At 46.2% G+C, this 25,732-nt stretch overlaps 1 protein-coding gene across 1 annotated transcript in view; it reads left to right on the top strand.

Moving 5' to 3' along the window:
- The first annotated feature begins 2 nt into the window (after positions 1 to 2).
- The window catches only part of LOC100402907 (speedy protein E4-like), an 80,374-nt gene continuing 54,644 nt past the window's right edge, over positions 3 to 25,732 (top strand). Inside the window, exon 1 of the mRNA XM_054251147.2 lies at positions 3 to 506. The gene's annotated coding sequence lies outside the window, so the exon portion shown is untranslated. The remainder of the gene's footprint in view (positions 507 to 25,732) is intronic.

Raw genomic sequence — 25,732 nt, forward strand, 5'->3', positions numbered from 1 at the left:
CCGCATAGGGTGATAGGCAGACGCAGGGAGGACCGGAAAGGTTAGGTCTCCGCTGGTGCTCGCGGAACGGATATTGGGTGTTTCCGTCTCCTAGCTTGCTTTTTGCCGGGGTGGAGGACAACTACTCGTGGGATGTCTTCGTCATACTAGAAAAGAACGCGGTGGGCCGGGCGCGGTGGCCACGCCTGTAATCCCAGCACTTTGTGAGGCCGAGGCGGGTGGATCACGAGGTCAACAGATTGAGACCATCCTGGTCAACATGGTGAAACCCCGTCTCTACTAAAAATACAAAAAATTAGCTGGGCATGGTGGCGCGTGCCTGTAATCCCAGCTACCCAGGAGGCTGAGGCAGGAGAATTGCCTGAACCCAGGAGGCGGAGGTTGCGGTGAGCCGAGATCGCGCCATTGCACTCCAGCCTGGGTAACAAGAGCGAAACTCCGTCTCAAAAGAAAAGAAAAGAACGCGGTGGCTCACGCCTGTGATCTCAGCACTTTGGGAGGTTGAGGTAGGAGGATCTCTTGAGCTTGGGAGTTCGAGACCAGCCTGGCCAACGCAGCCTCCCCCCGCCCTCCAGCCCTCGTCTCTACCAAAATTAAATCAATAAAACAGGTGGTACCTGCTGGGGAGGAAAGTAGGGAGTGTTTAATGGGGACAGACCTTCAATTTGGGAGGATGAGAACGTTTTGGAGATGACGGTAGTGATGGTTGCACAACCTGGTGAATGTTCTTGATGCCACTGAACTGTGTACTAAACTGCATATTAAAATAACTAGGCCCTGCGCGGTAGCTCAAGCCTGTTTTTCCAATAGTTTGGGAGGCCCAGGTGGGAGGATCACTTGAGTCCAGGAGTTAAAAACCAGCCTGGGCAACATAGTGGGACCCTGTCTCGCAAAAATAAAAAATGCTAAAACGGTAAATTTTATGTATATTTCATCATATAGTTTTTTCTTTGTTTTCAGAGACAGGGCTCACTCTGTTGCCCAGGCTAGGGTGAAGTGGCATAATCACAGCTCCACTGCAGCCCTGACCTCCCAGCCTCAAGAGAATCCTCCCATCTCGGCCTCCCTAAGTGCCAGCATTAAGGTGAATCACCTCGAAGGGCCTAGCCATTTTAATATGCAGTTCATACGCAGTTCAGTGGCATTAAATGACATTCCCAAATACCTGGGACTGAAGGTGTGTGCCACCACGCCCAGCTAATTTCTTTATTGTTTATTTTTGTAGATGGCATCTCACTAAGTTACCTAGGCTGGTCTCAAACTCTTGGCCTCAAGCAATCCTCCTGCCTCAGCTTTCCAAAGTGCTAGGATTATAGGTATGAGCCACCATACCCGTTGTGTTCTGATGGTGTTTAAAAGAGCAAAAAAGAAGCAGTGTCTTCCCCATGTCTAGTACTAGGTTTGACTCCTCCTCATCATGCTGCCAGCTGTGTAACTTTGGGCAGGTTACTTAATGCCTCTGTCTCAGTTTCTCCATCTGTATAGTAAGGGATAACACATTTTTTAAACAGAGATGGGATCTTGGCTGGGCACGGTGGCTCCCACCTGTAATCCCAGCACTTTGGGAGACCAAGGCAGGTGGATCACCTGAGGTCTGGAGTTCGAGATCAGCCTGGCCAAGATAGTAAAACCTCATCTCTACTAAAAATACAAAAATTAGCCCAGTGTGGTGGCATGCGCCAGCTACTCAGGAGGCTGAGGCAGAGAATTGCTTGAACCCAGGAGGTGGAGGTTGCAGTGAGCTGAGATCCTGCCACTGCACTCCAGTCTGGGCAACAGAGCGAGACTCTGGCTTTAAAAAAAAAAAAAGAGATGGTGTCTCACTATGGTGCCCAGGTGTCACCTGGACTCCTGGGCTCAAGCAGTCATCCCACCTCAGCCTCCCAAAGTGCTAGGATTTCAGGCATGAGCCACCACACCCAGCCAGGTGGCTGGATGACACATTTTAGTGTGTGGCTGGTAGGACAGTTCCACAAAGGCAAACTAGGTTTCACCTCCAGACCAAATTATCCTCCCAATTTCTAGTTTCCGCTGCAGCTTTTCTTAGATCATCAGGCTCTGCCAACTCTTTTCTTCTAGAAAATGCTAAAAGGTAGCAAGTCAGTGAATAAGAAGCAAATACTAACCAAAGAGCTTGAAAACAGCTGATTTTAGCTTGGCAACTGCATATTTCTTAGACAAGGAAAACTCTTCTATGGCAGGCATGCATTGCACAGAGGAGGCACTCTTCACTTTGCTGGGGAATGGACTTCCTTAGCCTTTTTTTTTTGTTGAGACGGCATCTCCGTCTGTCACCAGTCTGGAGTGCAGAGTGCAGTGGTGTGATCTTGGCTCACTGTAACCTCCGCCTCCAGAGTAGCTGGGACTATAGGTGTCCACCACAACACCCAGCTAATTTTTGTATTTTCAGTAGAGATGGAGTTTCACCATGTTGGCTGGGCCGGTCTTGATCTCTTGACCTTGTATTCCACCTAGCTCAGCCTCAAAGTACTGGGATTACAGGTGTGAGGCCACCATATTATCCAGCCATCTTTTTTTTTTCTCTTTTTTTTTGGAGGTAAAGAGTTTTATTCTTGTTGCCCAGGCTGCAGTGCAGTGGTGCGAACTTGGCTCACTGAAACCTCCGCCTCCCAGGTTCAAGTGATTCTCTTGCCTTAGCCTCCAGAGTAGCTGGGATTATGGGTGCCTGCCACCACACCCGGCTAATTTTTGTATTATTAGTAGAGATGGGGTTCATTTTGGCCAGGCTGTTCTCAAACTGCTGACCTCAAGTAATCTAACTGGCTCAGCCTCCCAAAGTGCTGGGATTACAGATGTCAGCCACTGTGTCCAGCCTTTCCTAGCCTTTTCTACAGATAAAACTGTGCAGAAAATATATCTAAGAAGTGCTGCCGTTGATACTCAAAATTATGTGAGTGCCTACTTTGTGGTAGGCACTCTGGTGGGGGTACAGAGGTGAGTAAACCGTGTATGTTTACATCGTTTACATGAACCTGTCTATAAGGGGTTCATAAATGACATTCCTGCTTTTAGAAGGTGATGGCAAATTCTGCTCCCCCAAGTGTGGGAGAACTTAAGGCATGGTGCAGTGGTTCACACCTGTAATTCTTATACTTTGAGAGGCCAAGCTGGGAGGACTGCTTGAGCCCAGGAGTTCAACCAGCCTGGCCAACGAGGCGAAGCCGCCTTTCTACTAAAAATACAAAAATTAGCCAGGTGTGGTGGCATGCACCTCTAGTCCCAGCTACTCAAGAGTCTGAGGAGAGTCACTCGAACCTGGGAGGCAGAGGTTGCAGTGAGCCAAGATGGTACCACTGCATTCCAGCCTGGGCGACACAGCAAGACTCTGTCTCAAAAACAAAACAAAATTATAAAAATAAGAAATTAGCTGGGCCTGGTGATGGCTCTTGTAGTCCCATCTACTCTGGAGGCTGAGGTGGGAGAATCACTTGAGCCCAGGAGCGCAGTGGGGTGATCTCTGCTCACTGCAACCTCTGCCTTCCAGGTTCAAGCAGTTCTGCCTCAGCTTCCTGAGTAGCTGGGATTACAGGTGCCCGCCACTACGCCCAGCTAATTTTTCTGTCTGGTAGAGATGAGGTTTTGCCATGTTGGCCAGGCTGGTCTTGAACTCCTGACCTCAGGTGATCTCCCACCTCTGCCTTCCAAAGTACTGAGATTACAGGTGTGAACCACCACGCCTGGCAGTATGTTACTTACTTACATGTGCAAGCTTACAATGAAGTGTATAGATTAGGCATAGTAAGAGATGGCTGGGTACGATTAGGCATAGTAAGAGATGGCTGGGTACGATGGCTCACACCTGTAATCTCAGCACTTTCAGAGGCTGAGGTGGGTGGATCACGAGGTCTAGAGATCAAGACCATCCTGGCTAACACAGTGAAACCCCGTCTCCACTAAAAATACAAAAACTTAGCTGGGCATGGTGGCATGCACCTGTAGTCCCAGCTAGTCAGGAGGCTAAGGCAAGAGAATCTTGAACCCAGGAGGTGGAGGTTCCAGTGAGCCGAGATCACCCCACTACACTCCAGCCTGAGCGACAGAGTGAGACTCTGTCTCAAAAAAAAGAGATTAACAGCAATAACTAACAGAACAATTATAACAATATACTGTAATAAAAGTTATGTGAATGTGGTGTCTGGTGGTGTCTCCCTCTCAAAATTCTTAGCCATGTAATATTTTCCAACCGTAATTGACCATGGGTAACTGAAATAGTGGAAACTGGGGATCCGCGCTACTGTGTTTGGAAACAGTCTTCACAGATGTAATCAAGATGAAGTCAAGCTGGACAAGGGTGGACCCTAAGTCAGTGACCGATGTCCTTATTAGAAGAGGGAAATTGGTGGGTGACTCATGCCTGTAATCCCAGCACTTTGGGAGGCCAAGGCGGGCAGATCACGAGGTCAGGAGATCGAGACCAGCCTGGCCAACATGGAGAAACTTCATCTCTACTAAAAATACAATAAATTAGCTGGGCATAGTGGCAGCACCGGTAATCCCGGCTACTCAGGAGGCAGAGGCAGGAGAATCACTTGAACCAGGAGGCAGAGATTGAAGTGAGCTGAGATCACGCCACTGCACTCCAGTCTGGCAACAGAGCAAGACTCCCGTTAAAAAAAAAAAAAAGGCCAGGTGCGGTGGCTCATGCCTATAATCCCAGCACTTTGGGAGGCCGAGGCAGGTGGATCACGAGGTCAAGAGATTGAGACCATCCTGGTCAACATGGTGAAACCCCGTCTCTACTAAAAATACAAAAATTAGCTGGCCATGGTGGCGTGCGCCTGTAGTCCCAGCTACTCAGGAGGCTGAGGCAGAAGAATTGAATCCAGGAGGCGGAGGTTGCAGTGAGTCGAGATCATGCCATTGCATTCCAACCTGGGTAACAAGAGTGAAACTCCGTCTCAAAAAAAAAGCAGAGGGAAATTATGGCCAGGCATGGTGGCTCACACCTGTAATCCCAGCACTTTGGGAGGTCGAGGCAGATGCATTGAGGACAGGAGTTTGAGACCAGCCTGAATAACATAGTAAAACCCCATCTATACTAAAAATACAATAATTAGCTGGACATGGTGGCAGACGCCTGTAATCCCAGCTACTCAGGAAGCTGAGGCAGGAGAATCACTTGAACCTGGGAGCTGGAGGTTGCAATGAGCGGAGATCCTGCCACTGCACTCCAGCCTGAGCAACAAGAGCAAAACTCCATCTCAAAAAAAGAAAAGAGGCTTGGGGTAGATCTCAAGATCCCCAGAGCTTCAAGGAGAAACCAACCTGCTGACGCCTTGATTTTGGACATCCAGTCCCCAGAATTGTGCGGATAAATTTCTGCTGTTTTGTTGTTACTGTTTTGGGTGTTTTTTTGGTTTTTTTTGAGACGGAGTCTCACTCTGTTGCCAGGCTGGAGTGCAGCAGCTCGATCTCGGCTCACTGCAACCTCTGCCTCCCGGGTCAAGCAATTCCCCTGCCTCAGCCTCCTAAGTAGCTGGGACTATAGGCACGCAACATCACACCTGGCTAATTCGTGTGTATGTATGTATTTTAGTAGAGACGGGATTTCACCATGTTGGCCAGGATGGTCTCCATCTCCTAACCTCATGATCTGCCTGCCTCGGCCTCCCAAAGTGCTGGGATTACAGATGTGAGCCAGGCCAGGCACAGTGGCTCACACCTGTAATCCCAGCACTTTGGGAGGCCGAGGGGGGCAGATCCTGAGGTCTGGAGTTCAAGACCAGCCTGGCCAACAGGGCAAAACACTGTCTCTACTAAAAATACATAAATTAGTTGGGTGTGGTGGTGGGTGCCTATAATCCCAGCTACTCAGGAGGCTGAGGCAGGAGAATCACTTGAGCCCAGGAAGTGGAGGTTGCAGTGAGCTAAGATTGTCCCACTACACTCCAGCCTGAGTGACAAGAGTGAGACTCTGTCTCAGAAAAAAAAAAAAATGTTTCTAGAGATGGAGGTCTCGCTGTGTTAGCCCAGGCTGGTCTCGAACTCCTGGCCTAGAGTGATCCTTCTGCCTTGGCCTACCAAAGTGCTGGAATTACAGGCATGAGCCACCACGCTCTCAGCCCAGGGGTCAACTTTAATTTCCATCAGAACCCTTTCTAAAAAACCTTGACTTCATTTTAAGGCTGAATTTATAGTTTCCGTGAAATTATAAGTTTTCTGGGTGCATTATATTTCTACTGACATCAACATCAGTATATAACTATGAAAATGAAAACTGTTCCACCGCACGAGCCCCGGGGGAAGCCTGATGTGGCTGGGGAGAGAGGCTGCCTGAGACTGGGCCGAGGCTAACCCCTCCCTTGCTGTTGAGATAGCCTCCACATCTCTAGGCCTCAGTTTTCTTATCTTGCAGGCTTAGGGGGAGTCTGGATAAGATAATATGGGAAAGCTGTGCCTTTATTTTCCTGTGGGATTAACAGAATGAGAAGTATTTCCAAGTGGGCCAGCCAGGTTCTGAGCATGGGGATTTCATGTCTTTGAGAAAGAGGCTCAGAGCCGGGAAGTGACCAGTCCCTGAGCTTGGGAGCCATGAACCCGGTGGCAGAGATCCAGGGTGACCCTTCTGGGGCCCAGGGTGGTGAGATCTCTGGTGGGGTGGCTCCCGGTGTAGCCTTGGAGCCTCATGCTGGGCCGCGGAGGACTGAGACTCTGACCTCACCACCTGTCAGCCATGGGCCAGCTTGGGCGGGTTTGTGGACATTCAGGACCTATCTCAGGAGGCTGAGGCAGGAGGATCCCTTGAGTCCAGAAGTTCGAGACCAGTCTGGGCAATATAACATCTCTTTTTTTTCTTTTCTTTTCTTTCTTTCTTTTTCTTTTTTGAATCTATGTCGCCCACGCTAGAGTGCAGAGGCACAGTGCAACCTCACCTCCCAGGTTCAAGCAATTCTCCTGCCTCAGCCTCCCAGTTTCAAGCAATTCTCCTGCCTCAGCCTCCCAAGTATCTGGGACTACAGGTGCACACCACCATGCCTGGCTAATTTTTGTCTTTTTAGTAGAGGTGGTGGTTGCCCAGGCTGGTGTTGAACTCCTGGCCTCTAGTGATCTGCCCGCCTCAGCCTCTCAAAGTGCTGGGATTACAGGAGTGGGGCACCACACTCAGCTTAACATCTCTTATTCTGATCTCTAGAAAGAATAAAAATATGTTAGTTGGAAATGCGAGTGCGTGCTGTAGCCTCAGATACTTGGAGGCTGGGCAGGAGGATCACTTGAGCCCAGGAAGTCTAGGCTGTAGCAAGCCACAGTCGCACCACCGCACTCCAGCCAGGGCAACAGAGCAAGTTGCTGTCTCAAAAAAGAAAGGAAAAAAAAAAACAGCAAAAGCAAATTTTAGGCAGGGCATGGTGGCTCATGCCTATAATCCCAGCACTTTGGGAGGCTGAGGCAGGTGGATTACCTGAGGTCAGGAGGTCGAGACCAGCCTGGTCAACATGTCTCTACTAAAAAAAATAATAATAATAATACAAAAATTAGCCAGGCCTAGTGGTGGGTACCTGTAATCCTAGCTACTCGGGAGGCTGAGGCAAGAGAATTGCTTGAACCTGGGAAGTGAAGGTTGCAGTGAGCTGAGATCATGCCATTGCACTCCAGCCTGGATGACAAGAGTGAGACTCTGTTGCAAAAAGAAAAAAAAAAGAACGGCTAGGATTACAGGCCTGTAATCCTAGCACTTTGGGAGGCCGAGGTGGGTGGATCACCTGAGGTCAGGAGTTCAATACCATCCTGGCCATCATGGTGAAACCCCATGTTAAAAAAAAAAAAAAGGAAATTTTAAAATGCAAAATCAGTAGTGTCAAGGGCAATGTGTTTTTCTCCACTCCTCTTGAGAAAATACCACACAACAGATTTCAGAAAATGTATTTCTGAAATGTATTTTCTGAAATATGTTGTGTCACCTCAGAACTTTCTAGAAAAGTCTGGTGGATAAGCCCAAGGGGCTTCCAGTCCAACGTCTTGTGGAGTAGCATCTCTTATATGTGTTTCTTTTTTTCTTTTTTCTTTTTTTTTTTTTTTTTCAGTAGAGCGAGTGTCTCCCTGTGTTGCCCAGGCTGGTCTTGAACTCCTGGGCCAACCCATTGTCTGCCTTGGCCTTCCACAGTGCTGGAATTACAGGCGTGAACCACCACACCTGGCCTGTGTCTATTTTCTGGAGCAAGCTTCTTCCTGAGATTGCATTTGAAGAGATGGATCTGTAGCAAAACTGAGAAACTTGCTGCTCTATACTCGGACTGTTGTCCTGAGGCCACCTCACTTCTGAGTAAAGACAGGCTCTGGGCCAGCATCCTGGTGTTGAAAGCCTGCAACTTCAGAGGTCCTGGTGGATCCGGGATGATCCTGCAGTGCTGGGGCCCCTGTATCACCATCAGTTCTTGCAGTCATGGCCCTGACCCCTCATAATCAGTTTTGTCACCTGAGGATCAGTAGCAGAGAGTGTCTAGAAGTGCAGCTCGGCTCTGAAGAAAAGTTTGTCTCTCTTACCATCTGTGTGAGAGGGAGCTGATATCTTCACAAAAAGTTTGCAAATATTTTCTTTTGAGACAGGGTCTTGCTCTGTCACCTGAGCTGGAGTGCAATGGTGCGATCATAGCTCACTGCAGCCTTGACCTTCTGTGCTTAGTCCATCCAGCCTTCTAAGTAGCTGGGACTAGAGGCATTTGTCATCCCATCTGGCCCGTTTTAAGTTTTGCAAATCTGAAATGATTCCAAAATAAAAAGTTCATTAAAAATTATTGAGATGGCTGGGCACAGTGGCTAACGCCTATAATCCCAGCAATTTGGGAGGCTAAGGCAGGTGGATCATTTGAGGTCAGGAGTTCAAGACCAGCCTGGCCAACATGGTGAAACTCGTCTCTACTAAAAATAGAAAAATTAGCTGGGTGTGGTAGCAGGCACCTGTAGTCCCATATACTTGGGAGGCTGAGGCAGGAGAATTACTTGAGCCTGGAAGGTGGAGGTTGCAGTGAGTCGAGATTGTGCCACTGCACTCTAGCCTGTGTGAAAGAGTGAGGCTCTGTCTCAAAAAAAATTTAAAAAAAGGATAGTTAAATTAAGGCTGGGTGCAGTGGCTCATGCCTGTAATCCCAGCACTTTGGGAGGCTGAAACAGGCAGATCACCTGAGATCAGTAGTCTCAGCTACTCAGTAGGCTGAGGCAGGAGAATTGCTAGAACCTGGGAGGTGGAGGTTGCAGTGAGCTGAGATCTCGTCACTATATTGCAGCCCAGGTGACAGAGTAAGACTCTGTCTCAAAAAGAATAATAATAATTGGTGGTCATGATTTTTGGTTGTAGTACTCTTGCTAACTTGTGTAGCCTTTTTTTTTTTTTGAGACAGGGTCTCACTCTGTCACTCATGCTGGTGTGCAGTGGCAATCTCTGCTCACTGCAACCTCCACCTCTCGGGTTCCAATGATTTTCCTGCCTCAGCCTTCCCAGTAGCTGAGATTACAGGCACGTGCCACCACGCTGAGCTAATTTTTTTTTTATTTTTAGCGGAGACAGTATTTCACCATGTTGGCCAGGCTGATCTTGAATTCCTGACCTCAGGTGATCCACCTGCCTCAGCCTCCCAAAGTGCTGGGATTACAGCAGTGAGCCACCGCACCCAGCCACTTGCTGGGTAACCTTAAGCAAGATACCAGATTAGCCAGAGCCTCTGTCTTTTCCTGGGTGGAGCGTGCAGGCTGGTCGGGGAGATAGCCAGCTTGGACCTGTTTCGATGTCAGGCACTGTGGTCAGAATTTGAGTTGGCAGAAGAAACAATTCACCTACAGATGGCGATCTTAGCCCGCCTTTTTCAGCTTGTGAAGTGGGCTTGCTTTTTGACTTTCTTTTGTTAATCCCTTGCATGGTAGGAAACCCAAAAAACAGCTTTCTCTCTAGAGTTTCTCAGTCTCTCAGTAATTTCTCCAGGATGTTCAACATAAACACGTCTGTGTCCAAGCTTGCAGAGCACTTGGAGGTGCAAAGAGTATCCATGGATTCAAAGGGTCCACTGTGGGCCGGGAACTGCGGCTCACGCCTGTAATCCCAATACTGTGGGAGGCCAAGGCAGGCAGATCACCTGAGGTCAGGAGTTCAAGACCAGCCTGGCCAACATGGCAAAACCCTGTCTACTAAAAATACAAACATTAGCTTCATGTAGTGGCACATGCCTGTAATCCCAGCTTCTTGGGAGGCTGACGCAGGAGAATTGCTTGAAAGGGAGGGAGAGGTTGCAGTGAGCCGAAATCACGTCGCTGCACTCCAGCTTGGGCAACAAAGAAAGACTATATCTCAAATAACAAAACAAAATGAAGGAACAAACAAACCAAAAACCAAAGGATCCAGTGTGGCCCCAAATCATCTGAACTTGCCTGTCTTGCTTGATCACGTTGACTTCCTCCTGGTTTTGTCTTCTGTCTTCAGCCAAAGGCTCTTTTTTTTTTTTTCTTTTTGAGACAGAGTCTTGCTCTGTCACGCAGGCTGGAGTGCAGTGATGCAATCTGGGCTCCCTACAATCTCCCCCTCCTGGGTTCAAGCAATTCTCTTGCCTCAGCCTCCCAAGGAGCTGGGACTACATGTGCCCACCACCATGCCCGACTAATTTTTGTATTTTTATTACAGATGGGTTTCACCTTATTAGCTAGGTTAGTCTCAAACTCCTGACTTCAGGTGATCCACCATCTGCAGCCTCCCAAAGTGCTGGGATTACAGGGATGAGCCACTGTGCCCAGCCCAAAGGCTATTATTATTATTATTTTATTTATTTATGTTTTTGATACAGAGTTTCGCTCTTGCTACCCAGGCTGGAGTGCAATAGCGTGATCTCGGCTCACTGCAACCTCTGCCTCCTGGGTTCAGGCAATTCTCCTGCCTCAGCCTCCTGAGTAGATGGGATTACATGCACGCGCCACCATGCCCAGCTAATTTTTTGTATTTTTAGTAGAGACAGGGTTTCACCATGTTGACCAGGGTGGTCTCGATCTCTTGACCTTATGATCCACCTGCCTCAGCCTCCCAAAGTGCTGGGATTACAGGGGCTAGCCACTGTGCGCGGCCCGGCTATTATTATTATTATTATTTTGTGGCAATCAGGGTAGGGGGCGTCTTGCTACATTTCCCACGCTGGTCTTGACTTCTGGTCGAAAGTAATTTTCCTGGCTTAGGCTCCCATAGCTGGGATTACAGGTATGCCTCATGCCCTGCTCAAAGTCTTATTTGACTTTCTACCCTATGATGTTTGCCTTCTTCAAATGCAGAGGACTGGAATGGACAGGAATCAGATGGTCCCTATTTCCCTATTCTTTTTTTTTTTTTTTGACATAGAGTATCCCTCTGTTGCCCAGGCTGGAGTGCGGTCCACTGCTGCCTCCACCTCCCAGGCTCAAGCAATCCTCTGACCTTAGCCTCCCAAGTACTTGTGGTTACGAGTGTGAGCCACCACACCTGGCTAATTTTTTTTTTCTGTGTTTTATAGAGACCAGAGTTTCGCCACGTTGCCCACATTGGTCTTGAACCCCTGGCCCCAAGTGACCTGCCCACCTCTGCCTTCCAAAGTGCTGAGATTACAGGCATGAGCCACTGCACCTAGCCAGATACTGTTTATTCAAATACCAACTGAACGCCTCAACATCCAAGATACTTTTGGGCAAGTGATTTTATTTTATTTTATTTTATTTTATTTCATTTTATTTTGAGAGAGAGCACCTTACTCTTTCAGCCAGGTTGCAGTGCAGTGGTGCAATCACAACTCAAAGCATCCTTGACCTCCTGGGCTCAAGCAACCCTCCTGCCTCAGCCTCCCCAGTGGCTGGGGCTATAGGCATGCACCACCACGCCCAGCTAGTTTTCTTTTTATTTTTTGTAGAGACCAGGGTCTCACTATGTTGCCCCGGCTGCTCTCAAACTCCTGGGCTCAAGTCCTCTCCTAAAATCCATTTTCTCCCCTCTTCCCCAGAGGAAGCCATCATGTACCTATAAGTAAATATATTGATTGATTGATTGATTGATTGAGATGGAGTCTCGCTCTGTCACCAGGTTGGAGTGTAGTGGCGCAATCTTGGCCTACTGCAGCCGGGTTCAAGTGATTGTCCTGCCTCAGCCTCCCGAGTAGCTGGGATTACAGGCACGCACCACCAAGCCCAGCTAATTTTTGTATATTTAGTAGAGACAGGGTTTCACCATGTTGGCCAAGATGGTCTCAATCTCTTGACCTCGTTATCTGCCCATCTTGGACTCCCAAAGTACTGGGATTACAGGCGTAAGCCATCGTGCCTGGCCTGCTTGGTATTTTTATTGAAATTTTTATTTATTTACAGTAGACTCATATGCCATTATAAGAAATAAGCCAGGCACGGTGGCTCACGCCTGTAATCCCAGTACTTTTGGAGGCCAATGTGGGCAGATCACTTGAGGTCAGGAGTTTGAGACCAGCCTGGCCAACATGGTGAAACCCCTCTCTACTAAAAATACAAAAATTACCCAGGCATGGTGGTGAGTGCCTGTAATCCTAGCTACTCAGGAGACTGAGGCAACAGAATCGCTTGAACCCAGGAGGTGGAGGTTGCAGTGAACCAACATCATGCCACTCCACTCCATTCCAGCCTGGGCAACAAGAACAAAACTCCATCTCAAAAAACAACAACAAAAAAAGAAAGAATACACTTTTCCTAGTTTCCCCTAATGATGTGAACGTACAGAATAATATCACGACCAGGATGTTGACATAGATAAACAATCCACGAATTTTATTCAGATTTATTTCTGTTATTTTTTTTTTTGAGGCAGATTCCCACTCTGTCTCACCCAGTCTGGAGTGTAGTGGCATGATCTCGGCTCACTATGTCCTCCACCTCCTATGTTCTAGTGATTCTCCTGCCTCAGCCTCCCAAGTAGCTGAGATTACAGGTGTGTGCCACCATGCCTGGCTAATTTTGTATTTTTGGTAGAGATGTGATTTCAACACATTGGCTAGTCTGGTCTTGAACTCCTGACCTCAGGCGATTTGCCTGCCTCAGCCTCCCAAAGTGCTGGGAGAACAGGTGTGAGCCACTGCCCGGCCAGATTTTGTCAGTTTTATTTGTCCTCCTTTGGTTCTTTTACAATTTAAATGGATGTGCCGCACTATACAGACCCTTCTGGAGTTTTCTTTTTCACCCACAATGATGTTTTCAAGAACTGTCCATTCTGATACATGCTGCTGTTCTAGTTCATGCATTGCATGAATATGCCACAATTTATTATTCATTTCACACCGGTATAAAAGTAGGTTGTTTTCTTGAGTGTTATAAATAGTATTATAATGAAGGCTCTTATATGTGTCTCTATGAGCTATCGTTTAGAGAATATGACTAAAAGTAAAATTTCCCAGTCATAGGATATCTGCATTCCAATTTATTAGACATTAACAAATTGTTCTCCAAAGTAGCTGTACCAATTTACACTCCCTCCAGCAGTGTGGGAATATTGCTGTTTCTCCTTATCTGCTGTGCGTGAAAGGGTATCATGTTGTTTGAATTTGCATTTCTCTGATGTAAGTAGATGTCTGATTCAAGCAGAAAATGAAATTAATAAAACGATCTAAAATCTCCAGGAGGGCTAGAAAACCAGGCTCAAAGCTCTGCAGACAGAAATGTACTAATCAGGCCACAGCTGCTGGGCAGAGATGACACTGTCCCACTGCTGACTGCCAGATGTGATGGCTCAGATGCAGACAACACAGGGGGCAGACCCTGTGCTTGGTGAGCCCCAGCCAACACTCTTCTTTTTTCTTTTTTTTTTTTTTTTTTGAGATGGAGTCTTGCTCTGTCACCCAGGCTGGAGTGCAGGGGCACAATCTTGGTTCATGGCAAACTCCGCCTCTCAAGTTCAAGTGATTCTTGTACCTTGTACCTCAATCTCCCAAATAACTGGGATTACAGGCCACCACCACACCTGGCTAATTTTTGGATTTTTGATTTTTAGTAGAGGTGGAATTTCACCACATTGGCAAGGCTGGTCTCAAACTCTGGACCTCAGATGATCCACCTGCCTCAGCCTCCCAAAGTGCTGGGATTATACGTGTGAGCCACCTGGAGTCCACTGCCCTTCAGGGCCTCAGCTCCCCATTTAAGCATGGGTGGTACAGTGGGGATTTAATAGCTGGCATTTTCTTTTCCTTTTTATTTATTTATTTATTTATTTATTTATTTATTTATTTATTTTTGAGACAGAGTCTTGCTGTGTCGCCCAGGCTGGAGTGCAGTGGGACAATCTCAGCTCACTGCAACCTCCACCTCCTGGGCTCAAGCGATTGTCCCACCTCAGCCTCCCAGTTAGCTGGGGTTACAGGAGTGTGCCACCATGCCTTGCTAATTTTTGTATTTTTGATATAGACATGGTTTCATCATGTTGGCCGATCTGTTCACCTTGGCATGGCAAAATGCTGGGATTGCAGGTGTGAGCCACCATGGGCCTGGACTCTTTTAAATTTTTTTCATAAAATTAAAAAGAAGAGGTCTTGCTATGTTGCCCAGGCTGGGCTTGAACTCTTGAACTCAAGCGATCCTCCTGCCTTGGCCTCCCAAAGTGCTAGGATTTTCTTTTTATTTTCCTTTTTTTTTTTTGAGACAGGGTCTTGCGCTGTCACCCAGGCTGGAGTTCAGTTACGTGATCATGGCTCACTGCAGCTTTGAACTCCTGGGTTCAAGGGGATCCTCCCGACTCAGCCACCCAAGCAGCTGGGATTACAGATGCACAACACCATGCCTGGCTAGTTTTAAAACTTTTTTGTAGAGCTGGGTGCAGTGGCTCATGCCTGTGATCTCAGCACTTTGGGAGGCCAGTGTGGGTGGATTACCTGAGGTTAGGAGTTCCCGACCAGCCTGGCCAATGTGGTGAAACTCCATCTCTACTAAAAATACAAAAATTAGCTGGGCATGGTGGTGGGTGCCTGTAATCTCAGCTACTCAGGAGGCTGAGGCAAGAGAATCTCTTGAACCTGAAGGTGGTTCCTTTGCTTCTTTCAAATGCTTTGTCTTTTTTTTTTTTTTTGAGACAGAGTCTGGCTCTTGTTGCCGAGGCTAGAGTGCAGTGGCACCATCTCAGCTCACGGCAGTCTCTGCCTCCCAGGTTCAAGCAATTCTCCTGCTTCAGCCTCCTGAGTGCTAGGATTATAGGCATGTGCCACCACACCCAGCTAATTTTGTATTTGTAGTAGAGACGGGGTTTGTCTGTGTTGATCAAGCTGGTCTCAAACTCCTGACCTCAAGTGATCTGCTGGCCTCAGCCTCCCAAAGTGCTGGGATTACAGGCATGAACCACCACGCCTGGCTGTATGAGCTCTTTGAAAATTCTGGCTTCTAGTGTTCAAACCCTATGTATGATAAAAAAATATTTTCCCGGGGTGTGGCTCTTCCTTGCATCTTTGTTCATGGTGTCTTTAATCATACAGTTTGGTCATACTAAATTGCCAAATTATTATTACTATTATTATTATTATTATTGAGACAGACTCTCACTTTATCACCCAGGCTGGAGTGCAATGGCTCTGTTTTGGCTCACTGCAACCTCTGCCTTCCAGGGTCAAGCAATTCTCCTGCCTCAGCCTCCAGAGTAGGTGGGATTACAGGCTCCCACCACCATTCCTGGCTAACTTTTGTACTTTTAGTGGAGACAGAGTTTCACCATGTTGGCCAGGTTGGTCTTGAACTCTTGACCTTATGATCCACCAGTCTCGGCCTCCCAAAGTGCTGGGATTACAGGCATGAGCCACCATGCCCAGCACCAAATTATTAATATTTGAAATTATGAAGTCCTGGTGTGGTGGCTCATGCCTGTAATCTTAGCACTGTGGGAGGCCAAGGTGGGTGGATCATGTGAGGTCAGGGGTTTCAACATGGTGAAACCCATCTTTACTAAAAATACAAAAATTAGCTGGGCATGGGGGCAGGTGCCTGTAATCCCAGCTACTCAGGAGGCTGAGGCAGGAGAATCGCTTGAAGCCGGAAGGCGGAGGTTGCAATGAGCCAAGATCATGCCAGGGCACTCCACCCCAGGCAACAACAGTGAAACTCTGTTTCAAAATAATAATAATAATAATAATAATAATAATAATAAATTAAACTAAATAAATAAATGCACTTTAGATAGAAAAAAGCAAACCCAGGCAGTAAGTCTGGAATGAAAAAAGAATTGTTGAACACACAAGATGAATAAATCTGAAAACCACTGATTGCACCTATTAGTAACAATAATCTCAGGGGTTTTATTACGGATAGAATTATAGTACATGACAAAAGTATCATGTAAGTGGAGATGAGAGAAAATTGAGTAATTTTTATAGCCCACAACAGAGGGTGACAAACTTTAGCCCATCCACCAAATAGGACTCCATCGATGTTTTAATTTATTTATATCATTTATTTATATTATTATTATTATTTTTGAGATGGGGTCTCGCTCTGTCACTCAGGCTGGAGTGCAATGGCACGATCTCAGCTCACTGCAACCTCCACCTCCTGGGTTCAAGTGATTCTCCTGCCTCAGCCTCCCGAGTAGCTGGGATTACAGGTGCAGTCCACCACGCCCAGTTAATTTTTGTATTTTTAATAGAGACAGGGTTTCACCATTTTGGCCAGTGTTGGAAATAGATGTTGGAAATAGATCTTGGTGCTGCAAAGAAATATCAGCACTGAGACAAAGGATGTTTCAGCAACGCAATTTTTACTTCCTGGACTGCAGGAAGGGTACTCTCACTAGCCATCATGTCACAAGAGTACAGTGAATAAAGGAAAACACACAAATGTCTCCCTTACGCTTTTGGGGTCGTCCTTAACTGCTGTGTCTGATCTCCGTTGGCTGGAGCCAGACCTCACAATCTAAAAAAACCCAATTGGCTAACAACTTAAAACTTCTCTCTCTCTCTCTTTTTTTTTTTTGAGACAGAGTCTTGCTCTGCTGGAGTGCAGTGGCGCAATCTTGGCTCACTGCAACCTCTGCCTCCTGGGTTCAAGTGATTCTTCCGCCTCAGCCTCTTGAGTAGCTGGGACCACAGGCGCATGCCACCACACCCGGCTAATTTTTGTATTTTTAGTAGAGATGGGGTTTCACCATGTTGGCCAGGATGGTCCTGATCTCTTGACCTTGTGCTCTGCCCACCTCAAACTCCCAAAGTGCTGGGATTACAGGCGCGAGCCACCGCACCTGGCCACAACTTAAAACTTGTCTAAACAGGTAAAAGCAATGGAGAGCTGGGACATGCCTGTGAACATGTCCAGCACAGATATCTTGGTTAAAGGACAAGGACATAGAATGTACTGTGTGCCTGTGAGCATGGCATGTCTAACAGCTACATAGGATAGGGCTTAACAAACTTATTAACACACTTGTTCTTTAAGAAAGGAAACTTTAAAAAGGAACTTTTCTACTTCCCACAGCCAGACTGGTATCAAACTCCTGACCTCAGGTGATGTGCCCGCCTCAGACTCCAAAGTGCTGGGATTACAGGCGTGAGCCACTGAGCCTTGCCCATCCTTGTTTTTAGTTTTTGGATGCTGCTTTTGAGACAGGGTCTTGCCTGTGTTGCCCAGGCTAGAATGCAGTGGCGAGAACATGGCTCACTGCAGCCTCTAACTCCTGGGCTCAAGCAGTCCTCCCATCTCAGCCTCCCCAAATGCTAGGACTGCAGGTGTAAGCCACTGCACCTAGCCTGGTTTGGTTTGTTTTTGAGACAGAATCTCCTTCATGTTGCCCAGGTTGGAGTGTAGTGGTGACGATTTCAGCTAACTGCAACCTCTGCTTCCTGGGTTCAAGCAATTTTCCTGCCTCAGCCTCCCAAGTAGCTGGGATTACAGGCACCTGCCACCACACTCAGCTAATTTTTTTATTTTTAGTAGAGAAGTACTTTTGTATTTTTAGTAGTAGAAGGGGTTTTGCCATGTTTACCAGGCTGGTCTCAAACTCCTGGCCTCAAATGATCCTCCTGCCTTATCCTCGTGTGAGCCACTGCTCCTGGCCTATCAAATAAAATTCCTTTTTCCTTTTTTTTTTTGAGAGAATATCTGGCTCTGTCACCCAGGTTGGAGTGCAGTGGCGTGATCACAGCTCACTGCAGCCCCAACCTCTTGGGCTCTAGTATTCCTCCCTGCTCAGCTTCTTGAGTAGCTGGAGATGCGTGCCACCACACCTGGCTAATCTTCAGAGACAGCATCTTGCTATGTTACCCAGGCTGATCTGGAATTCCTGGCCTCAAGTGATCCTCCTGGCTTGGCCTTCCAAAGTGCTGGGATTACAACCATGAGCCACTTTACCCAGCCAAGAATACTCATTAGTTTTAGAGGGTTTTTGTTTGTTTTTTGAGATGGAGTCTCCCTCTGTTACCCAGGCTGGAGTGCGGTGGCACAATCTTGAGTCACTGCAACCTCCACCCTCCAAGTTCAAGCAATTCTTTTGCCGTAGCTGCCTAAGTAGCCAGGACTACAAACATATGCCACTGTGTCTGGCTAACTTTCGTATCATTAGTAGACAGGGTTTCACTATGTTGGCCAAGCTGGTCTTAAACTCCTGACCTCAAGTGATCCGCCCTCCTCCGCCCCACAAAGTGCTGGGATTACAGGCATGAGCCTAGTTTTAGAGTTTGACAAAGTATGCATGCAGCAGTTCCTAAAGGAACCTGTAAAAATATAGAGTGTCCTAGAGTAATCATTAAAAGAACAGAAACAGGGAAAAATAAAATTTAAAAACTAAAAAAAAAAAAAAGCTCTTTCCTACTCTGGTCATAAAGCTATTTTTCTCTAAAAGTTTTGTAGTCTAGCTTTTCATATGTAGATATATAATTAAATTCAAATTTTCCGTTTGTACTTTTGGTGTGCAAGATGGGTCTAATTTTTATTTTCTCTTAAAATAGCCAATTGTAGAACATTATTTGTTCAATAAATGGTGTTTCCCAGTGATACGGAAGTGCCAATCTCTGATATCTACCAAGTACGAAAATAGATGATTCTGTTTCTGGGCTCTCTATTCTGTTCTTTTAAAAAATAAATCTACATGTTCTTATTTATCTGTTCTAATATATCTAATTCTGCCTGTTTTAAATATTATAGCATAATAATTTCTGATATCTGGTAGTGAAAATTCTCCTTATCTTTCTTCTTCAAAATTGCTTTGGCTAATCTTGATTCTATACTCTTTCATATGGATTTAGAATTAGCTTGATAATTTCCTGATGAGATTTTTTAAAAAACTGAAATTACATTAATTTTATACATCAATTTGAGGTCGATTGTCATTTTGAATATATTGAATCTTGCTATCTGTGAACAAGTTCTAGGCCTTCATTTCTTTATATCTTCCTTAAAGTTTTATAATTTTCTTCATAAAATATATTTCCTGTTTTGGAGTTATTCCTAAATATTCGATAGTTTGTTGTTATGGTGATTGATATTTCTTACTGATTGCACACTATTGATTTTTGTATGCTACTCTTTTTTTTCCAGATTGAGTTTCAGTCTTGTTGCCAAGGCTGGAGTGCAATGACATGATCTCAGCTCACTGAAACCTCTGCCTCCTGGGTTCAAGTGATTCTCCTGCCTCAGTGATTCTCCTTTCCGAGTAGCTGGGATTACAGGCATGTGCCACCACACCTGGCTAATTTTGTATTTTTAGTAGAGACAGGTTTCTCCATGTTGGTCAGGCTGGTCTCAAACTCCTGACCTCAGGTGATCCACCCGCCTCGGCCTCCCAATGTGCTGGGATTTACAGGCGTGAGCCACCGCACCCAGCTGTATGCTACTCTTTAAAAATTTTTTGCTGGCCAGGCACAGTGGTTCACGCCTGTAATCCCAGCACTTTGGGGAGAAGATCGCTTGAACCCAGGAGGCAGAGGTTTCAGTGAGCCAGGATCACGCTACTGCACTCCAGCCTGGGTGACAGAGCGAGGCTCTGTCTCAAAAAAAGAAAAAATTTGTTGTTGTCGACGACATGTTCTTATCTGAAAAAATTTTTTCGATTAAAAAAAATAAGGCTGGGTACAGTGGTGTGGCTCGTAGCTCATGCCTGTAATCCCAGCACTTTGAGAGGCTGAGCCGGGAAGATTGCTTGAGCCCAGGAGACCAGTCAGGACAACATAGCAAGACCTAGTCTCTAGAAATATTTTTTTTTCTAGAAATATTTTTTAAAAAACAGGTGTGGTGACATGTGCCTATGGTTCCAGCTACTGGTGAGGCTGAGGTTGGAGGATCACCTGAGCTCTGAAAGGTTGAGGCTGCAGTGAGCTGGAATTGTGCCAGTGTAGTCCAGCCTGGGTAACAGATAGATCTTACCTCCAAAAAAAAAAAATTTTATGTATATGTATGTGTATATATATAAAAGGTCTTGCTCTGTTTCCCAGGGTAGTCTCAAACTCCTGATCTCAAACTCCCAGCCTCAAGTGATCCTCCTGCCTCAGCCTCCCAAAGTGCTGAAATTACAGGCATGAACCACCACACCCTGCCAGTATGTTGCTTTTGAATCCAAAAATCCTGCTGAATTCTCTTGTTCTAACAGTTAGTTTATATATTTTATGGGGTTGGGGTCAATCCTGTTATTTGAGATTAGCAATTATTTTATTTCTTCCTTCTCAGTATTTTTTTTTTTTTTTTTTGAAACAGAGTGTTGCTCTGTCTCCCAGGCTGGAGTGCAGTGGCGCAATCTCAGCTCACTGTAACCTCTGCCTCCCAGGTTCAAGTAATTCTCATGCCTCAGTCTCCAAGTAGCTGGGACTACAGGCACATGCCACCATGCCCGGCTAATTTTTTTGTATTTTTTGGTAGAGTTGGAGTTTCACCATGTTGCCCAGATGGGTCTCAAACTTCTGAGCTCAGGCAATCTCTCTGTCTCAGCCTCCTAAAGTGCTAAGATTACAGGCGTGAGCCACCGAGCCTGGCCCCTTCCCAGTCTTAATTCCACTGTTTGTATTTGCCTTCTTGCTTTAGCTAGATCCTTAAATACAGAGTATAATAGTTTTCATTAAAACAGGCATCATTTTAAAGTGAATAATTTTGAATGTATTTCATTCAAATACATTCAATGGTTTAATGGTTGCTCTAGGGTTTTTCTTTTCCTCTTTTTATTTTTTATTTTTAACAAGATATCCTTTTAGCTGGGCACGGTGGCTCATGCCTGTAATCCTAGCATTTTGGGAAGCTGAGGTGGGAGGATCACCTGAGGTCAGGAGTTCAAGACCAGCCTGGCCATCATGGTGAAACCCCATCTTTAAAAAAAAAAAAAGAAAAAGATATCCTTTTATTTGCTTGAGAAAGTTCCTTTATATTCCTAATTAGCTAAGAGAGGACTTTTGTATACTTTTTTTTTTTAAGATATAATAAAGGGGTTGACTCTATGATTCTTTTTTTTTTTTTAAGACGGGGGTTTCACCATGTTGGTCAGGCTGGTCTTGAACTCCCGACCTCAGGTGATCCACCTGCCTTGGCCTCCAAAGTGCTTGGATTACAGGCGTGAGCCACCACACCCGGCTGACTCTGTGATTCTTTTTTTTTTTTTTTTTTTTTGAGACGGAGTTTCGCTGTTGTTACCCAGACTGGAGTGCAATGGCACAATCTCGGCTCACCGCAACCTCCCCCTCCTGGGTTCAAGCAATTCTCCTGCCTCAGCCTCCCGAGTAGCTGGGACTACAGGCGCGCACCACCATGCCCATCTAATTTTTGTATTTTTAGTAGAGACGGGGTTTCACCTCATTGACCAGGATGGTCTCGATCTCTTGACCTCGTGATCCACCTGCCTCGGCCTCCCAAAGTGCTGGGATTATAGGCATGAGCCGCTGCGCCCGGCCCGACTCTGTGATTCTTTAACTAACATCTAGAATCGACCCTGAGCTAATTAATTTTTAGTCTTTCATGTTTTCTTATATGTGCACTTCAGATTATACGTTTCCCTCCAGCCATTGCTCTCTCTGTCTGCTTCCCTTGAGTTCTGATAAGTAGAACTTTTATTGTCAGTTCCAAAGAGTCTGTAATTTCATTATAGGTTATTTTACATTTCCAAATACATGGGAGATTTTTGGCTAGCAATTTATTAAAGTGCACTTTACATAAGGAAATTGCAGGGGGTTTTTTTGTTTTTTTGTTTTTTTTTTTTGAGACAGGGTCTTGCTCTGTCACCCAGGCTGGAGTGCTGGGATGCAGTTACGGCTCACTGCAACCTCCACCTCCTGAGCTCAAGTGATCCTCCCTCCTCAGCCTTGCAACTAGCTGGGAACACAGGTGCACACCACCATGCCTTGCTAACGTTTTTTAGGGTCTCCCTATGTTGCCCAGGCTGGTCTCGAACTCCTGATCTTAAGCAATCTGCCTGTCTTGGCCTCTCAAAGTGTTGGCATTACAGGCATGATCCATCACACCCACCAGAATGCAGAGATCTTATGTGCTACAAATTAAAGAATCTTGACAGCTGCATACACCAGTGTGACCCTTATCAACAGACAGAACATTTCTGTCACCGGCAAAATTCCCCCATGCCCTCCTCCATAGTAACAACCACTATAGTGATTTCTTTTCTTTTTTTTGAGACAAGGTCTCACTCTATCACTCAGACTGGAGTGCAGTGATGCCACCTCTGCTCACTGCAACCCCACCTCCCGAGTTCAAGTGATTCTCCACCCTCAGCCTCTTGAGTAGCTGGGATTACAGGCACGCGCCACCATGCCTGGGTAATTTTTGTATTTTTAGTAGAGACGGGGTTTCACCATGTTGGCCAAGATGATCTTGATCTCCTGACCTTGTGATCCACCCACCTCAGCCTTCCAAAGTGCTGGAATTACAGGCGTGAGCCACTGCACCCAGCCCTGCCTACTGTAGAATTTTATATGCATGGAGGAATGTATTTATTTTATGTCTGTCTACTTTCACTCAGCATATTCTTTCTTTCTTCTTTTCTCTTTTTATTTTTCTTGAGGCCCATCACCTGGCCTCAAGCAATCCTCTCACCTCTGCCTCGCAAAGTGCTGAGATTACAGGCATGAGTGACCTCGCCCAGCTGGCATGCTGTTTGTGAGGTTTATTCTTGTTGTTTGTATCTGTAGTTTGCTCCTTTTTACTGCTGAGAAGTATCCGTTGTATGAGCGTGGAACAATTTTTTAATCTGTTGGCTGTTCATGAACCTCTGGCTTGTTTCCAACCTCTGGCTATTGTTTTTTTTTTTTTTTTTTTTCTTTGAGACAGAGTCTCACTCTGTCACCCAGGCTGGAGTGCAATGGCACCATCGCAGCTCACTGCAACCCCCACCTCTGGGGTTCAAATGATTCTGCTGCCTCAGCCTCCTGAGTAGCTGGGATTATAGGCACACACAACCACACTCAGCTAATTTTTGTATTTTTAGTAGAGACGGGGTTTCACCACATTGGACAGGCTGGTCTTGAACTCCTGACTTCAGTGATCCACCCACCTTGGTCTCCCAAAATGTACCTCTGGCTATTATAAATGAAACTGCTGTGTACATACTTGTGCAAGTCTTTTTCTTTCTTTTTCAGAGACAGTGTCTTAACTCTGTTGCCTAGGCTGGCGTGCAGTGGTGCAGTTATAGCTCACTGCAGCCTCAACCTTCTGGGCTCAGGTGGTCCTCCTCCCTCAGTCTCTGAGTAGCTGGAACCACAGGCATGTGCCATGATACCCAGCTAATTATTATTATTTTGAGACCAAGTCTCGCTCTGTTGCCTAGGCTGGAATGTAGTGTGGCAATCTCAAATCACTGCAACCTCTGCCTCCTGGGCTCAAGTGATCCTCCCACCTCAGCCTCCTGAGTAGCTGAGACAATTTTTTTCTGCATTTTTAGTAAAGACAGGGTTTCATTGTGTAGACCAGGCTGGTCTCAAACTCCTGACAAGTGATCTGCCTGCCTCAGCCTCCCAAAGTGCTGGGATTACAGGTGTGAGCTATTGTGTCTGGCCTTTTAAAAAATTATTTGTAGAGACCAAGTCTCCCTATGTTGCCCAAGCTGGTCTTGAACTCCTGGGCTCAAGGGATCCTCCTGCCTTGGCCTTCTAAGTAGCTGAGTCTACAGGTATGTACCCCTCTGCCTGCTAATTTAAAAAAAAAAAAATTTTTTTTGAGTTGGATCTTGCTCTTGTCGCCCAGGCTGGAGTGCAATGGCACGATCTCAGCTCACTGCAGCCACCACCTCCTGGGTTCAAGCGATTCTCCTGCCTCACCCTCCAGAGTAGCTGGAATTACAAGCACCCACCACCACACCTGGCTATTTTACCTTTTTTTTTTTTTAATTTTTAAATTTCTTTAGAGGTGTCATCTTCGTATGTTGCCCAGACTGGTCTCATACTCCCAGTCTCAAGCGATCCTCCAGCCTTGGCCTCCCAAAGTGCTGGGATTACAGGCGTGAGCCACTGTGCCTGGCCAACTTTTATGTTTAGGCCTATGATCTGGGTTAATATTTGTCTGTGGAATCTGGGAAGAGTTGAGGTTCACTTTTTTCTTCAAATCCACATTCATTCATTTAATGAGATTAATTGAATTAATCCTTTACACAATTAAATTACCTTGCCATGTTTATTAAAAATCAATTAACCATCTGTGAGTGAGTTAATTCTTGGCTCTCTGTTCTGTTCCATTGATCTATTTGTGTCTCTGTATGACAATACCACATTACCTTGATTACTGCTGCTTTATGTATGTATTTATTTAGAGACAGGTTCTCACTCTGCCACTCAGGCTGGAGTGTAGTGGCACAATCTTGGCTCACCACAGCCTTGAACTCTTGGGCGCAAGTGATCCTCCCACCTCAGCCTTCCAAGTAGCTGAGACTCCAGGTATGCACTACCATGCCCATAATTTTATTTTTTGTAAAGGTGGGATCTCACTATGTTGCCCAGGCTGGTCTCAAACTCCTGGGCTTGGCTGGGTACAGGGTTTCACACCTGTAATCCCAGCACTTTGGGAGGCTGAGGCAGGAGGATTACTTGAGGTCAGGAGTTCAAGACCAGCCTGGGCGACTAGTAAGACCCCCATCTCTATTTTTTAAAATTTAAAAGAAACAAAAAAGCTCAAACAATCCTCCCACCTTAGCCTCCCAAAGTGTTGGGATTACAGGTTTAGCCACTGCGCCCAGCCTACCACACCTTTAGAAGTCTTTCAGTCAGATAGTAAGAATCCAAGTCCCTTCCTTCCTTCCTTCCTTCCTTCCTTTTCTTTTTTTATTCTTTTTTTCCCGTGTCTGATCCTTGAGGCATCAGACCTGATCCTTCTTTCTTTCCTTTTTCAAAGTTTTGCTCTTTTTGTACAGGCTGGAGTGCAGTGGTGCAATCTTGACTAACTGCAACTTCTGCCTCCTTCGTTCAAGCTATTCTCTTCCCTCAGCCTCCTGAGTAGCTGGGATTACAGGTGTTCACCATGTCTGGCTAATTTTTTGTATTTTTAGTAGAGACAGTGTTTCACCATGTTGGCCAGGCTGGTCTCGAGCTCCTGATCTCAGGTGATCCACCAGCCTTGGCTTCCCAAAGTGCTAGGATTACAGGAATGAGCCACCTGGCTAGCTCCGCCCCCCTCCCCTCCCCTCCCCTCCCTTCCCCTCCCTTCCCTTCCCTTCCTCTTTTCTTTCCTTTCCTTTCCTCTTTCCTTTCCCCTTTCCTCTCCTCCCCTCTCCTCTCCTTCCCTCCCTCCGTTCTTTCCTTGCTTTCTTCCTTCTTTCCCTCCTTCCCTCCCTCCCTTTCTCTTTTTCTTTCTTTCTTTCCAGAGAAGCTGGAATACA

The sequence above is a fragment of the Callithrix jacchus genome, chromosome 2, assembly GCF_049354715.1.
Source record: "Callithrix jacchus isolate 240 chromosome 2, calJac240_pri, whole genome shotgun sequence".
Lineage (NCBI taxonomy): Eukaryota > Metazoa > Chordata > Mammalia > Primates > Cebidae > Callithrix > Callithrix jacchus.